Source organism: Aotus nancymaae, unplaced genomic scaffold (assembly GCF_030222135.1).
Source record: "Aotus nancymaae isolate 86718 unplaced genomic scaffold, 86718_ANA_hifiasm-v0.15.2.pri h1tg000011l, whole genome shotgun sequence".
NCBI lineage: Eukaryota > Metazoa > Chordata > Mammalia > Primates > Aotidae > Aotus > Aotus nancymaae.
This window is the reverse complement of record NW_026988422.1, coordinates 12,244,330-12,259,496: the sequence shown is the minus strand read 5'-3', so window position 1 is coordinate 12,259,496 and position 15,167 is coordinate 12,244,330. Positions and strand designations below refer to the sequence as shown.

Sequence of the window (15,167 nt, the reverse complement as noted above, 5' to 3'; positions counted from 1 at the left end):
GGTGAACAAAGCAATGAGGGGCCAGGCCTTGGGAACAAGAAGCTTAATGTGACTTCAGATAGACTCCTGTATTATTGAGTGAAACTCTGTAAACTTATGACAGAGGTCAGGAATGGCCTTTGGGTTTGGGGTAAGGGGAAGGGCAGATGTAAGTCAAGTAGCTAAGAAAAGCTATTGGGACATTTGGCTTGAGGAGGCTGAGATAAGAGGTGGATCGTGTGACATGGTGCTAAGAGGCCTTAGCTGGCTATCCTGAAACAGTAAAGCAAGGTGGTTCTTTGGAGGGGAAGTGGAAAAGACACTTGGTAACCACCACATACCTTCAATTTGCTGCCATGCATATAACATGTGTTCAAAGACTTCCCATCACGTAGTAAAGCTGTGGAGATTCTTATGTCTTAAATTGCTGGAGTGTGTGAGGATCCAAATGACTCATTATGAAAAAGAACATTATGGAGAGCTGAGTTCCTAAAGCTGGAGTTTCGAGAGAAATACCACTTTTGTTCCCTGGTGGTGACAGAAGGGGCAAGAGTTTGAGGTGCAGGCTAATATATGCCAACTTTAACAGGCCTTAGGGAGTCAGCACCTTTACCTAAAGTAGGGCCTCAAATGGTAGGAGTTTATAATGCAGGGAGAAACTTGAGAAAAATATAGAGGCTCTGAACCTCTTCTATCTGGATAATCTGGACAACTCCATGTTAAGGCTGTATGTGATTTTCAAGAGATTCTCTATCATCTCTGAGAGATTTGAACACAGGAGGGCCAACTTATCCTTATTCAAGGTTCTGTTCCATGCATTAGGAATCCTTTTGAACTAAAGTCACCAAATAGCAACTTTGTGCTAGTCAGGCTAGTTCTTTGAAATCTCAGCCTTCTGTCCTGGATCATTCCCCGCCCTGGAGCTGGCTGTAAATCCGTCACCCTCCTTCTAGTGGCTCCTACCCACTGTCTCTAAATTAACTTTCTTAAAACACTGTTTTCATCATCTTGCTTTATTTTCTTCCACTGCAATAAGTAAACTCTGATGGCTTCTTATGGAGCATTGGATCTCAAGATGTTCTTGAACTAGCCCCATGAGTATTACCTGGAAAGTTGTGAGAAATGTAAATTGTGAGGCCCTACCCCAGACCTACTGAATTAGAAATTGTACTGGTAGGGTCCAGTGATTTGTTTAACAAACCCAGCTGTGTACTAGAGTTTGCGAATCACTGCCACAGAGCTCTTCAGCTTGGTATTCAAAGCAGTCTCCTCTCTGCTGTCTTATAACACTTGCCTCTTGTATTTCCAATTATATGGCACTTATTCAACTTGTCATATATTATTGTTATTTTCTTTGTATAATCTGATTCAGCTTCAGAACTGTAAACTTCTTAAGATATTGGTCTGTGTGTTTTCTTAACTTATAAAATCATAAAGCTAGAAAGGACTTAGAAAAGCAACCCCTAAATTTTGCAAACTTTCAAACAGTACCATGCATATAGTGGACATTCAATTAACATTTGTTGAATGAAATACGCCCACAGGGGCCCCTGAGGTGAATTAAGACTGCCGAGACTTCAGTGTCAGCATCTTAATTTAGATCATTGCTTTGGGCACCCTCCAAGGGTTTGTGAATACCTGGGGAAAGCCTTGGATGACATTGCCAGCTTTTCCCTCATGATCTTTGCCTGGGCTTTGGAATTTTCTTACTGAATGCAAGGCAGTTTGGTGGTTTGAGATACAAATAACAGAGCATTTGAATTGAGAAGAAAATAAAAACAAAAACAACATTGATGTTTTTATCTCATTGCTGCTTTGAGACTCGACATGAAGTACGAATCCATCATACACAAGAAATAATATCTTGCCTGGATGTCTAAAGCATAAATAAAAATTAATTGCAGCACACAGCTGTTAATTATCAGGCTTTGGAGCATTCCAGAAGCAGTTGCTCATGAGTACTTATTCAGCTAATATCACTTGCTCATTAGGACATGCCGAGGTTGGCTATGAAGACACTTGCCAGTTGTTGATTCTTGTTGCTTCTGCATAGTCTGGGGTCTAGTCTGCCAGTGGTCTGGTTGTTGCATTTTAGGGGTAGGCTGTCACAACAGAAATGGGCACATTTGGCATTTGAAACTACTCTTTCTTCATCTTATCAGTGTTCATACCAAAACAGGAGATCCTTGACTTCCAAGGATGGCTATGTGGTGATTCTTCTCCAAAACGAATTGGGCCATGGATATGATAGACATTTGGGGGGTGTGTGTGTGTGTGTGTGTGTGTGTTTATGTGTGTGTGTGCTACTTTATGGCAGGCAGTAAGTCATAGTGGTGTGCTAAATGCATTAAAAATTTTTATATTGCATTTTTTTATTAGGGTTCAATGGTTTAGGGCCCTGTTAGAAGATGTTGCTCTCAGAAGAATGATAAAAACATGAAAAATAGATTTATTGTTTTTTAGAGATAGAACAGGGCCAAAAGACCATCTTTGTATTTCAGAGAGGAGAAGAAATTCAGAAAGGTGATTCATTTTCATAGGTTAAATTTGCTCACTAATGAAAAGGAGACAAAAATAGGAAAAGGGTTACTTTTATTTTTTATCTTCCATAGACAGTAGACTGAGCAGCATAAATAACCTATCTTGTTACTATAGGTCAAATTCCTTAAAACAAACATACATGGATTTTCCTAATTATATGTACGACTGTTGTACTGAGATTTGATTTAAATCACGGTGCTGCTACTTGTTGCTTAGAAAATTTCAGGGTAATTCTATTGATTACAAAATTGGGACTTTGAGCCTGGTTTTTCTGATCTTCTTGTTGTCAAGTCCTTCCTAGCTTCCAGTCTCTGCAGACCTCTGTTCACCGTGACCTCAGCCTGTTCACTCAGACTTCTAAGCTCCCTATGGCCAGGCTTTACTTGGGAGAGGAGGCATTTAAGGAGTTCTAATCCAACACTTTTGTTCCTTAGCATCAAGTTAGGTTGGCTTCTGGTCTGCCTTTGGCTTTTGCTGTAATTTCTGCAATCACATATGTCTCTTGTTTCTTGGATTCAGTATCTACCTTATGCTGCAGTTCTTATACCTGCATTCTTCTCCCATGACTCAGAATTGAGTTCCTGTTTTCAAAGTTTGCCAGGACTGCCCAGGTCCTCTAAGAACACCTAAGACCCAACCTTACATTTACCATTCTTTCTTTCTTTTAGCCACCAGGGTCTAGCCCCTGCTCCAGACTGACTATGGCTCCACTATTGTGGATTAGGCTTTCTGATGCTGCCTGCCTGAATTTTGGGACACGTTTTGCTGCTTCTTGGCACCAAGCCATGCTTTCATATTGAGCGAACTTCTGCTCTTTCATGTTTGCCTCCTGATACCAATTTCCAGGCTGCATTATCAATCCTTGTGTTCGGCCATATTCTTGAGTTACTTTGTTCTGCTTGCCAGACTGGACATTCTCCCAGCACCTGCAACTGAGCCATCCACTCTGATGGTTAGGTCTAGTTTCAGGTCCTAGTTTCTTCTATTATGACCTGACCAGGCAGGTGCCTAGGGTTTGACAAATTCAACAAGTGTAAAATATGTCCTTCTAAATGTTTGTTTTAAATATAATCATTTAATCATTTTTGTTTCAATTAGCTTGTTACATTTAAAGAATTACCCTCATACTTTTTTATTATACTATGTGGATTGTGGAAATTGTTGCCTTTCCATATTTGCAGTTCTTTTAAATAATAACATGCAAATGAACCTCACTTTTAATTGAAATTCTGAGAAAAGTTCTTAGAGTAACTTTACATTTAAGGGTGCTTTAATTTGACTGAATTGGGCCTATTTATGGCCTGATTTCTGAGGCAGAAACCCTGGGCCTAATTATTGTGCTTATTTACTGCTCTCAATTATATTCTACATATGAAGAGTTGAAGAGCAAGAAAAAGTAATGAAAATATATGTGTGTATGAGTGTGTGTGTGTGTGTGTGTGTGTCTGTGTGTGTGTCTTGAGAGTGAGGTGGAAGATAAGGGCAGGGGAAAGCAACTCCCTTAACTTGAAAATGTAAAAGGGATCCTTGTTAATATAACCCTGTCACTGATGTGAGTGCTTAATATGGTGTATCAAGTAGCGTGCTAATAAGAACTGGGGTTACTTCATTTAAGCCCAATTAAATAGTTACTAATTTTATTCCTACTTCACTTGTGGGAAAACTGAGGTTTGGAGAGGTTAATTTACCTGAGTTCACACAGAAAATAATTGCCAGATCAGGGATTTGAACTCCTTCCGAGTGACTCCAAATTTGAGTCCTCCAAATTATATTGCTTTCCTCTCCTTTAGTATGATATTTCCAGATTATTCATGTATAACCTGAGAAGTAATAGGGAATATAGAGGGAAATAAGTGACATTAACTAGTTATAGTAACATTTACTAGTTATAATGTTCTAAGGATTTTTCCATACAGTATCTGCTTTATTTTCAAGAAACTAATAAGGTAAATGATATTATCTTCATTTACAAGGTCAAAACAGAGACTCAGAAACATTAAATAACCCAGTATTGTTGTGAGTAGCTATAGTTTCTTCATTTGACTCTTACTGATTCCCCCATGAAAGTCTACTACAGTATCCTGACAATGGACACCTGAATTTTTTCCAGGTTTTTGCTATTGTAATTATACCGCTATGAACATTTATATGAATACTTCTAGTGCATATTTTGCAAAAATTTTTCTCAGCTATATACCTGAGTATGTGTGTTAAAAAAGCCGATTTAAGGCTATAAATTAAAAAAGAGGTCTGTGCATGGACCAATGGTGAGAGTGTGTCATAAACCAGTGATTTTGATTAAACAAATTCTGTGAACTAAGGTTTTAAAAAAATCTGTAAACCTGAGACCTCACTATTCTTCCCAAAAAACCATCACCTGACTTGGTGATTTATCTGGGGCAACAGAGTGCTAGAGCTGGGACTAACCCTGCAGTTCTGTAATTACAGACAATTCTTAGGCCTGTCCCACTTTAACACATGAACATTATTCTCACCATTCTACTAGGGTGGCCTGAGAACTACAGACTTCATAGGTTCATAGGACAGATTATACACCACTGAGTAGCTAGTCTGTTTTTGAGAAGAGATTTGGTTTCGAGAAATTACTCCAGAGTGTTTATGTTGCTTCACCCATGGGCCTGTGTGCTGTTAAGCTTGAAATGAAAAGAATGACTCCGTGGTTTAGTTTTATGAGGGAACCAAAGCCATAGAGTTATGATCTAGTGCATATAACATTGAAGGATCACAATTTAAAGTCCAATAATTCTTGCCATTTGTCTTCACAAGAGGATCTCAAAGAGTTTTATGAGAAATTATAGACTAAGAATTTGGGAGAGTTATGTGCAATTTATGGTTAAAAAAGGAAGTGCTAAAGTTTTCTGGAATGCTTCAAGGCTGTCATTAGAAAAGGCATGAAGAGAGCTTAGGATCATTGACTCTTTGGCTAGAAGCCCTGGCAGGATTAAATGCAACCAAACAATTCAGTGATTCTGAATGGCTTCAGCTTTCTTTGAGTGGCAATTTTGCTTTTCTGGGGGCCCTACTAATTGAAGGAAAGCATAGAGGAGCCAGAGTAAATTGATTCTTCAGAATCTTTAAGAAATATTGCAGTAGTCATATTAATACAGCTTTTGTAATATACTTTCTTTCTGATTAGTTTTTTTCTCTCTTTAATGGGAAATTCAAGGACTGTAATGGCATGAGCCAACAGAGATTTTTAAACAGCACAAATATAAATGGTTATTCTAAATTATATTTGGAAGAAACTCTACTTGAGGTAGTTAAGTTAGTAAATAAAGACATAAAATTAATATAGACTATTTTAAGAATAAATATGGAATGCTCTAAAATTTTGGTGACCTGTATGCTTTCTCGTGGCTGACCAATAGGATTTTTAATTGAATTACAACAGAAAATGCAGCACAAAGTATTATGAGATTTAACCACCCACTGAGTATATTATTTGTTACAATTTTATTAGGCTAATAAATCAAAGGTTATAGCATCTCATCTTCTGCATTGATTTTCAGCCCAGGGAGTAAAGTTTTAAAACGAGATGATGAAATTTTAGTAAAGAGCAGGTACTTAATAAAAGGATAATGCTCAATTATTTTATTTAGAAAAGTGAAACTATTTTGTGACTACTTTATATGTGCATTACCAGCCTTTAAATAGACAACTTTTTTGACCTTAACATTTGGAGCTTTGCAACTAGTCTGAGGTTGAAGCTGGGAAAGGACGTGTTGGAGTGCAGAGGTCCTCATGGAGAAAAGATCTGTTGGTAAACCCAATGTCAAAAGTACCCACATTTCAGGTATATTGCCTTTGGCTATAGTCTCTGAAAAGCCCCAATATGGTGGACAGCATGGCTGGAGTTTAGAATCCCCCAGATAATCATTTCAGAATTTATACATCTTGTAAGTGGTTAGAAATCCCTCTTTTTTACTTATTTTGTGTTAGTGTGCCTCATCCTGCAGCTGTTCTCAGAGTGCAGCATCCAGACCAGTAGCATCACCCAGGAACTTGTTAGAAATGCAAATTCTCATATTTTTGTTGGCTGCATAAATGTCTTCTTTAGAGAGGTATCTGTATCCTTCAACTACTTTTTGATTTTTTTTCTTGTAAATTTGTTTAAGTTCCTTTTATATTCTGGATATTAGACCTTTATAGATGGGTAGATTGCAAAAATTTTCTCCCATTCTATAGATTGCAATTTCTTTTGCTGTGCAGAAGCTCTTTAGTTTAATTATATCCCATTTGTAAATTTTGGTTATTGTTGCATTTGCTTTTGGTATTGTAGTCATGAAGTCTTGGGCCATGCCTATGTCCTGTATGGTATTGCTTAGGTTTTCTCCCAGGGTTTCTATGGTTTGGGGTTTTACATTTAAGTCTTTAATCCATCTTGAGTTAATTTTTACATAAGGAATAAGGGAGGGGTCCATTTTCTGTTTTCTGGATATGACTCATCATCACTGCTCGTTAGAGAAATGCAAATCAAAACCACAATGAGATGCCATCTCATGCCAATCAGAATGACGATTATTAAAAGTCAGGAAACAATAGATGCTGGTGAGGCTGTGGAGAAATAGAAACACGTTTACATGATTGGTAGGAGTATAAATTATTTCAACCATCGTGGAAGACAGTGTGGCAATTCCTCAAGGATCCAGAACCAGGAATACCATTTGACTCAGCAATCCCATTACTGGGTATATACCTAAAGGATTATAAATCATTCTACTGTACACATGCACATACATGTTTATTGTAGGACCATTCACAATAGCAAAGACTTGGAATCAACCCAAATGCCCATCAGTGATAGACTGGATAAAGAAAATGTGGCACGTATACACCATGGAATACTATGCAGCCATAAAAAGGAATGAGATTATGTCCTTTGCAGGGACATAGATGAAGCTATAAGACACCATTCTCAGCAAACTAGCACAGAAACAGAAAAGCAAACACTGCATGGTCTCATTAATGTGGGAGTTGAACAATGAGAACACATGGTCACAGGGAGGGGAACATCATACACCAGAGCCTGTTGGGGGATTGCCGGGTGAGGTGTGGGAGAGCATTAGGACAAATACCTAATGCATGCAGGGCTTAAAACCTAGATGATGGGTTGATAGGTGCAGCAAACCACCAAGGCACATGTATACCTATGAAACAAACTTGCACGTTCTGCACATGTATCCTGGAACTTAAAAGAAAAAAAACAAAACAAACAAAAAAATGCAAATACTCTTGGATCAAGACCTACTGAGTCAGAAATACTGAGATGGAGCCCAAAGATGTGTTTTAAAAGCCCTCCATATGATCCTATATCTGTTAACATTAGAAAACAACTATTTAAATTATGTTGATGAGTTTAAGTTTTTTGTTACCATCTTGAAGAGCTCCTATTCCAGTGTCTGATTGATGGTAGATGCTCAGTGTTACCCCGAAAATGGAAGAGGCACTTGATTTGTAATGTAACTGTCTGTGTTGTTTACTATCATATTTTAGTCTCTCTCTCTCTCTCTCTTTTTTTTTTTTTTTTACTGTATGCTCAGGGGTGAATAGTTCCCTCACAGATTATTTATTAAAAATGTGCATTTTGAATGAAGAGACCCCCAAACAGGCTTTGTGTGAGCAACGTGGCTGTTTATTCACCTGGGTGCAGGTGGGCTAAGGCCAGAAAGGGCGTTAGCAAAGGGCAGTGGGATAGGAGTTCATTTTATAGGTTTGGGGTGGGTGGTGGAAAGTTACAGAGTAAGATCAGTTACAGTGGTGGGGGTAGGGGCAAGGAGTATACATCACCATAAGTTCAGTTACAATGGTGGGTGGGATAAGAGTAGTTAAGATGGTAGAGTGGGGTGAGGAGTAGTCACATGATCATAATAACAGTTAAGATGGCACGTGGGGTGAGGGGAAGCTTATGTCCCTGGAAGCTCTGGGCGATCAGGGATAATGGGGAATGCAAGCAGGGGATGGGGGGTGATCAGCCGATGCAGGCAGGACTTTAGACTTTCTGGGTCTGGGCTTACACATGGAGGCCTGACATTATTCATTTTCTTTTCCTTTGAGACTAGTTCTTCAGCTTTTCATTTAATATGAAAAAGGTCATCTTCAAAGAACATTGTTGTTCGATGCTTCAGTTATTTAATTCTCTAGAGAGTCACTGAGAAGCAAAGTTGGTTCATGCCAATCGTTTCTTTCCCATTAGAAAAGGAAAGTCACTTCCTTATCAATAATGATTAGTGAATTTTTTCTCTGGTCTCTACTTCAGGAATATCCAAAACTTCAGTAGCCAAGAGTTTGTTGTTTAAGACTTCTAAGTTGGCTTTGAGTCTGCTTAGGCAGCAAATTCATCCAAGGGCTATGAACTTCTCAGCTTTGCTTAAGGTAATATGTGAAAGTGGGGAACAAAATTAAACACAAAGCAAGTTGAAGTGCAACAGGTTTGGGGAGACAAATGGACTCAGATTGTGAAGTGAATTCTTATGTTTTATATACCCAATTATTTCTGATTGTGAAATCCAGGGAAATTATGTGTTCCAGACTCTGTGAGATTCATGTGGTACAAACCTCTTTTGCATCTTGTCAGGCAAAAGATCCGTGTGGTTTGAATAGCATCCTTGCATGTAAGCACATCTAGTCCTTGGGGAAGAGGTTCCTCATGATAGGGACACCAAACAGAAGATGTTGGGTGTGTGTTCTCTGGAAATGAGATAGCTTATTATGGGTTAAAAAAAGGATATCCAGGAATCTTTGAGATTTCAGGGATGTTCCACATAGACTAGGGTAGGGAGGTAGGGATTGCCGTCGCATGCTGAGAGTCTACCAGGAAGACAGAGAACTCTTGTAAAGCAGGAAGGATGTGGGTCTGCAGAGAGCAAGGGGTCTGAATAACCAAAGGACCTCCTTAGGTAGCATTCCTTATTTTTATGATTCTAATGATGTGGGTAGAAGAAAGTTTCTAGGATAGAATTGGACTTGAGCAGCTCTTTTCTGAGTACCTAGCCATATCTGTTCAGCTTTGTCCTCCTCAGAAAGAGACCCAGATAAAGGGGAGAATTGGCGCCTAGAGCCCAGGTTCTGGGAGGCAGTCTATAAAAGCTTGCATTTTGAAGTCCACGAACATTGACTGAATACCCTCCTGGTGCCAAGCACCATGGAGATGCTAGGGATCAAGTAATTAGAGAGTTCCTGCTCTCAGGGAGCTCCAGGCCTTATGAAGGCGATAGATATTTAAACAGCTTGTTATAATTAAGTTGAATGATATTTTTAGGGAAAAAATGTTATGCAAGTATACAAATCAATTTTTTTCTGCCTGAGGAAGTCAGCTAAGTTTTCTTAGAAGTGATAATATAGGTAGGCCAGGTAGTAAAGAGGGGCAGGGTCATGGCAAGTAAAAGGATGAATGTTTAAAGTATGGTGCTCTCAGGAAATAGCAAGCAGTCTGTTTCTGCAGCAGCATAAGATACCTGAGGGGGAGTGGTGGAGTTGAAGTTGGACAGATGGCATGGCATCAGATCATCAAGGACCTGTATGTGACTTTGCTGGGGGAATAGGGAGGAGAGCTTTAGTCAGAAGAGTCACATGATCAGATTTCTTTTAGGAAGATACATTCTAGGTATTTTATGGAGGGTGGATTCGAGAGAACAGAGGCCAGACTCAGAGTAGAACCTTGTAAAAGTACACTTGAAGCATGATGTGGGCCTAACTCAGGGCATTGCTAAGGTGGTGGAGAAGCAAGGTTGACTTTTTTAGGCTTGAATTTGTCATGCTGACTTCCTTTTTAGTCCTATCTCCACCTTTCTGCGGGCTTCTATGGTCGATACTCTTTGAGTTACTACCTCTATAGTTGCTCTTGATGGAGGGAACAGATAGATGGTGGGCCAGCATTCTCTCATATTACATGGGCCTTTTTCCCTCTCAGAGATTTTGCCAAACTTTCCTAACAGTATTAAACTAAACCTAATTACTAAGTAAAGAATTTCATGTTAATATATTAGTAAAGAAGTTCTGTCTTTTCATACCACCTTTTATGACAGGCAATTATAACTTAAATGGCCTACATCAAATGTATTAATTCATTCATGAGCCTTTCATTGACATTTGCGACATGCAGGCATTGTTTGCTTCACTGAAGGGTAATAAAAGAGCACTGACTATCTTCTGGCAGAAATTGCCAGTTCTGCTTTATTCTCTGTAGCCACAAACCAAAGGACTTTCTCAAAGCATTTGGTTTATATATTCATTCACTCATCCATCAATTTATAAGTCAACAAATATTTGTTCAACATCACTACGTGAAGGCAAATGATGACATGAAGTGAGAAACACATTAAAGGTGGAGTAAATATAGAACAGAAAGTTTGAGATGGACTTCACAGTTCTCAGAAATCCCAAAATTTTAAAATGCCCTCAAGACTTTGGGCACATTAATCTTTAATACTCTTACTACGTCTGTTATTAAAGAGCATCTTGGTTTAGGAAGTCAAGTTTAGCTTATTAGATAACCTAGGAATCATATCTCTGTTTCCACATTTCTCTGATAGTTACTTGGAACTTTTATCCCTGGACTTTGCAATGTGGAACCATATTCACAGGTCACAGTAATTTCGAAAGACGGGCAAAGAAAGTATTTTCCATTATCTATTTGTAGGATTTTCTCTTGCTTAAAAAGAGACTAAATAGGATGGTTTTCTAGGCAAGTGTGATAGAAAATATGGAGCCTAACTCTCCTCCCTCACCCTTTTGGAGGTCAGTCTATGAATTTGTTTGAAAATTGTCCAATTTCAGAGTTTAGCTAACTAGTTGTATAAATGACTAAGGGTAATCAGAGAGCATAAAAGTATTATTTGCCCAGGCATATTTTGACCTCTTCTTTTAAAGCCCTCCTTTTCATTGAAAAAAAACTCTTTCTCATTCCAGTCTTCTGTTCTTTTGTAGAAAGAGAACTTGCTGGGAAAGAGGTGACTTGACTTCTGATCTCAGTTTTGTGGCTAACTAGTTGTAGGACTTTAGGTCAGACATTGCCAAACTATAGCCTGCAGGCCAAATCTTGACCACCATCTGTTTGGAAAAATAAAGTTTTATTGGAGCACAGCCATGACTATTTGTTTACTCATTGTTTATGGATGCTTTCTTGCTACAACACTGAGAACAAATACTTCTGATAGTACCACATGGCCCACAGAGCCTCCAATATTTACTGTCTGGCCCTTTACAGAAAAAAATTGCCAACCTCATATTTGGTCAAGTCACTATCTTACTTAAGCCTCATCTTCCCCATTTGTAAAATTTGGAAGTTGGAATTTATACCTCTCTTACATTTGGTCATTGTAAGTGCTTAGAAATCCCTCTTTTTTACTTATTTTGTGTCAGTGTGCCTCATCTTGCAGCTGTTCTCAGAGTGCACTCTCCAGACCAGTAGCATTAACCAGGAACTTGTTAGAAATGCAAACTCTCATATTTTTGTGGGCTTTTCAGAGAATACAGCCAAAGGCAATGTGCCTGACATGTGGCATATTGACATGTGGGTACTTTTGACATTGAGTTCACCAACAGGTCATGTTCTCTTTACATTGTTACTCTAGAACGCTTCTTACAGAGCAGTCTCATCTCACATCAATCATTTTATCCTGGGACATAAACCTATTCATATTTTTATTCATTCAATTTACTAAGCTCCTAATACTGGCAAACCAGTGTGGAACGCTAAGTCTAAGAGCATCCCTGCCTTTGAGAAACTTATAATCTAGTTAGAAAAAATAGCTACAAGGTTTCAAACTTAAATTACAATAGAAAGTAATATGGGATAACACACCAAATTAAGTGATAATGATTAAAAGATTTCAGAGGAGAAATATCATTATGGACTGACATGATTAGGGGAATACTTGTAGGAGAAAGTAGGATTTTATTTTTTTTAATAGTCATCTTCATGGCCCTGTAAAATACTGGATTCAGTGTCCTTCTAAAGCAGTAGTTTTCCAAATTTTAGGATGCATAAAAATCACCTGAATTAGCAGGAAAAAATGCAAATTCCTTACACCTAGCTTTCGAGATTCTAATTAGGTCTGGGGTACAGCCTAGAAATGAGTATTTTCACTAAACACCCAGATAATTTTGATACACATTCTGATAAGTTGTTAAGTATAATTACTGCCCAGGAATTTATGCTGTTTGGTAGAGTTTTTGTGAACTGTGGTTATGTATGACTAGAAGGAACTCCATTGTTCATGGAGCAATTACTTCAATGACTTTCTCTTTTAGAAAATGTGAGACCTCCTAGGCCAAGAAGAACAACCTTAGGACTCTATTTCTGAAGGTCATTGAACTCCTTTAGTAAGTCCAGAGGAGAAATCTGAGATCAGTACATCTTTTGAATCTATGACAGCTAAGGTTACATCACTTGAAATAGTCACTGTACTAACTACTTCCTTCAGCATTTGACTCTTAGCTCCTTGTGTTGTGAGCTCCTTGTTCCTGCAAAGCTGGCTGGGATCACCACAGTAGGTCAAAAAAAATCTATCAATGACAGAGATAGTGAATCTCCAATCTCTAACCCAAGACATGTTCTCGATGACTTGAGCACATCATTAGATGTTCAGGATACAGAAGAGAGATTTCATCTATGGGAAAATGACACTCTGAAAAGAAGTGTAAAAGCATCAAAAGAGTCATTGGAGGGGACACCTGAGAGTCATGGGGCTGAGGTTTCACAAGATCCCATCATGCTTCCAGTCCAGAGGAGAAAGCTAGACCCACTCCCCAAAAAGTATAGGCATCATAAGAAGACCACAAGGACAAAAAGAACGAAGAAGGAGGAAATGGAGGCCCAGTGCTCCCCCGTTTATCCAACACCTTCAACACCAGCACAAAGTGAAGAAGATGAGGCTGTAGACAAAAAGCGAACTCTACTCAGTGCCCAGGAAGATCCTGACCTTCTCCATGAGGTAGGCATAATGCACGGGGCACCAAAATCCTGGGATTATCACTCTTCCATAGGAAAAATAATGACAGCTCTTCACCTGGAGTGGGAAGAATTGGGGGTAAGGAGCTTGAGAAACAAATTGGGATCATTGGTCCCAGAAAGAACATAAAAGAATTAGCTCAGAGAGTCATGTTCTTTTTGCATGTGGTTATTGGCTTTGAGGGATTTTAACCCCTTTCTTTTACTTACAGGACAGATTACAGAGTCTACAGGAAGAAGGTTTCAGTGTGATGCATCAGGAATGTCAGATCCAGTCCTATGACCTCTCAGTGGCTCAGGAGCCCAGGCCCTCTTCTCCTTCAGTGACATCAGAAGCATCACCACCATTCTGCTTTAGCGGTTTCCTAAGCTGTGTCTGCCAGACCTTCTCAAGGTCTAGAAAGCAGAAGCTTCCCAGAAGAAAGGGTAACAACCAGGCCGAGGCAGGAGGTGATGCTGAGGTCCTGAGGTCCTGAGGCCTGGCCTACTGAGAAGTCTGCGCAAAACCAGAGTTGAGCCTCAGCAAAACGTGTAGCCACTTGAAATTGATATAGCTTCCCCTTGTGTTTAGTTTTATAGTTCTCTCTGTATGTCATTGTTCCTCTTAGTTGAGTTTTTGCCTGTCAAAGAGATAGAGAGCTGCTTTTATGCTAAGATCCTCAAGCCAAAACCCACAGTAAAAGCAAAGTTAAACTTTGAGACTTTTAACTTTTACTCAGTGGTGGAATTACTTCCTACTTCCTTCCCATTAGGTAGAAGGTGGGATTCTCTCTGGAGTAGTTGTTCCCAAAATTCATGTGTCTATCACTCAGGATTGAAGTGATACAATTTCATCATTTTCAGTAGTGTTTCCCGGTATCGACAACCAAATGGAGACCTTCCATGTCCAACTCCTTTTATTTTCTTTTACCTTTGACTACAGATTCATTTTGTATTCTTCTTCTTTTTCAATATTTTGTTGAAATTCTGCCACTTTCTAAGATGAATAAGCCTCAGGATGTCCTGGCTGCTACACAGCTATCACTTTCTTCATCTCTAACCAATGCTTGGTTTCTTTTTTGTCACTCGTTAGTACCTAGCTTTCCCTTCTGAAATGTACCTTTGGTGTTCTCTAGCCATCTGTATTGAAAACATAATCACACAAGGTAATATTTCTTCCTTGTCATTCTGTAGTCAGACTTTCACAGAATCCTGAGTTCTTCTGAGAATCCTAAAGAAGATAAGTACTCTAAGAAAAGTTCAATATATTTCATTTCCCTCTTGTTCTGGTATGCTAGGTTAGTCCTTTTCCTAGGATGTAAGAGTTTAAATTAATCTTACACCTTCTTTTGAGAAAGTATGTTTAAGAAGAGTTTAGGAGTTTCCCTGTAGCTTATTGTTTGTTATTTCCTAATTGTCCCAGTTTCCCAATTCATGTAAGAATAATCAATAAAAGTACAAATATAAATAAATGTGCAAAGTATCTGCATGAGAAAGAAATAATATAAATTATTTTATTTTGTCCTTAGCACTGACTCTGATGCTTACTATAAAATTGGAAACGTGACCAACATGTTGATTCTTTTCTTGACTGAAACAAGGCTTTTTACTGTTAGAAGAATATAAATTTCAGATAAGGAAAGATCTACACAAGCACTTAGTTTTGAAACTTTTCTGCTCCCATGTGTCTTGACCC

The 15,167-nt window shown here is 38.7% G+C and overlaps 1 pseudogene; it reads left to right on the top strand.

Moving 5' to 3' along the window:
- The first annotated feature begins 13,145 nt into the window (after positions 1-13,145).
- Positions 13,146-14,100, top strand: LOC105723054 (uncharacterized; annotated as a pseudogene).
- The last annotated feature ends 1,067 nt before the right edge of the window (positions 14,101-15,167 follow it).